Consider the following 2,511-nt stretch of genomic DNA (forward strand, 5'->3'; position numbering starts at 1 on the left):
GTAGGGGGGGGGGGGGGGTGGGGGGGGGGGGGCGGCGGGGCACTGCCATGCCGGACATGTACCAATGCAAAACAAATCATACAGCAGGGAGGGGTCCTCATTCTTATGTGACTTGGAGGGTGAGGTGGGAGAACATGGATCCTTCATATGACATGACTATGGAGGACTATAAGCTGTATGTGGTGTTACAGAAGATCCCAAATCTCACGGAGAAGAACCACCACTGAGACCACCAGCATGGGTGTCTGGCTGGAGGGGAGCTGAGGGTCTTGTCAGAACTATTGGGCCGAAAGGAATCGATTTCATAGGCCTAAACATGTCATTTTACAGATGTGTCTATGGGCATACTAGTAGCCATTTTGTCTATGTGCTATAAGGTGAAAATAAGTTCATTCTTCTCTTGTACAGAGACCTTCACAGAGAGAGATTAGGAATGTTAGTATAAACATTCTTCAGATAGTAAATGGTGGGGGTCTCAGACGCATATCAGTTTAGGATAGTACCAGCCTGTGTCGGTCTTGATTGATTACTTTCTTGCCTCCTACAAGAAATTGGAGTTTCTAAAGAGTTTCCCCCCCCCCCTTTGTTCAATGAATAGAAGGCGGGGCTTATTTAAAAATTCCTTATGAAACATTAATATTCATTGCAGTAATTAATATTAACAACAATGTTATTACATTATTATATTATACACGTCATCTATCTGCCTACTTTATTGACTGATTTTAAGTAAAATTTTATACATGTACTTTTATATATCCAAACTATATTCATTATATATATTGTTTGAGTGTACCCATTAAAATATATTGTTGTGTATTACTAATAATGGGGTTTTTATATTTAAGTGCAAAGAATTAGGTGGTACATATCAATGTATATTCTTTTCTTATATGTATGAAAACTTCTGGGTCTAACTCTAAACTAAGTACCTCACTTTCAAGGAATTTGAGGAGGATTGCTAATTGGTTGTTAAACTGTAGTTTCCAAGTCGTAAATTGAAGCGCAGACTTGAAGTCTGACAGTTTGTGATTAAGGATTGTCAAAATGTTATATTCATGGTTTTGTCCAAGGTCTGAGGTTAAAGGTTATATCACGGCCTTATCTTTAAAAATTAGTGAAATTAAATGAAACGCTCCCAATTTTTACATAGAAAAATAGCGCCCCCTGATGGTGATTGTGAGGGAAAGGTCTGTGACAAAAAGGGGTATTTGATATCAGGTATCACGTCAGTAATCACGTGATAGATCAAACCAAGCCCACACCGCAGGGGGGGGATAAAGAGAGGGGACCAGGAGCCCAAGAGAGGATTCGAATTCCATCATCAGAGAGAGTCAACAAGACAAGGCAGTAAGCAAATACATTCCAGGGTATAGGTCAGAAGCAGAGGACGGCTGTCCTAGAAACTGAACTAAAGAGAACCTGACTATCCCTGGTGGCCGAGCGTTGACTGCTGACTTCTTCCAAAACAACTAAATGTATATTGCTGGTAAAGTATACTTTCTATCTGTATATTAGGCAATTCCTCAGCCACATATATATATATATTCGGGTAAACCATTGAGTTCTTGTAGGATCGAGATTGATCCGAGATAATTTGTAACTGCAGTAAAAATTGTGTCTTTCAATCTGGGGAGATAATTATATACATTTGTTTTATACATTTGTATCCTCTCCAGGAAACTGATTTCAGTTTCTAGTCAATGGTCTAGTCTGATATATATACCGTATTTTGCGGTCCATAAGACGCACCGGACCATAGGACGCAGGGAGGTCCGGCGCGCCTTATGGAGCGCTCGAGACTGTAGCCTCTGTGACCGCTGAGACAGGTGGCGCTGTGATTACACTGAGATTACAGCGCCACGGTCTCAGTGATGACACAGAGCAGGCGAAGAACGTCTATCCTTCGTCTGCTCTATGGTGATCTCGATCGTCGCCGCCGCTCGGTTTTAATACGAGTCATCTCATTAGATCACTCGTATTAAACGATCAGTGGCTCCTACTACTCGCCCGGCGCCCGAAACTGCATGTCTCGGGCGTCGGGATTCGCTCCATAAGACGCAGGCACTTTTTCCCACTCCTTTTGGGGGGAAAAAAGTGCGTCTTATGGAGCAAAAAATACGGTATATTGAATTAAACTGGTGGTAATTTTTCTCTACTTTGACTGGTCCGGGCTTATTGCCAGCCCGGTGCATGATGGGATAAATATCGCCGGCCCGGTGCATGATGGGATAAATATCACCAGCCCTGTGCATGATGGGATAAATATCGCCAGCCCGGTGCATGATGGGATAAATATCGCCGGCCTGGTGCATGATGGGATAAATATCGCCGGCCCTGTGCATGATGGGATAAATATCGCCGGCCCTGTGCATGATGGGATAAATATCGCCCATGCGCTGTGGAAGTTAGAGTTGGTGAATATCTGAGCTGAGAGAAGTCACATGTCAATTCTGAGCCTTTCGTTTTCTTATTCTGTGAGATACGAGAAGACGCCCATTACATTTAAAA

Source organism: Nanorana parkeri, unplaced genomic scaffold, assembly GCF_000935625.1.
Source record: "Nanorana parkeri isolate BGI_ZX_2015 unplaced genomic scaffold, ASM93562v1 scaffold3746, whole genome shotgun sequence".
NCBI lineage: Eukaryota > Metazoa > Chordata > Amphibia > Anura > Dicroglossidae > Nanorana > Nanorana parkeri.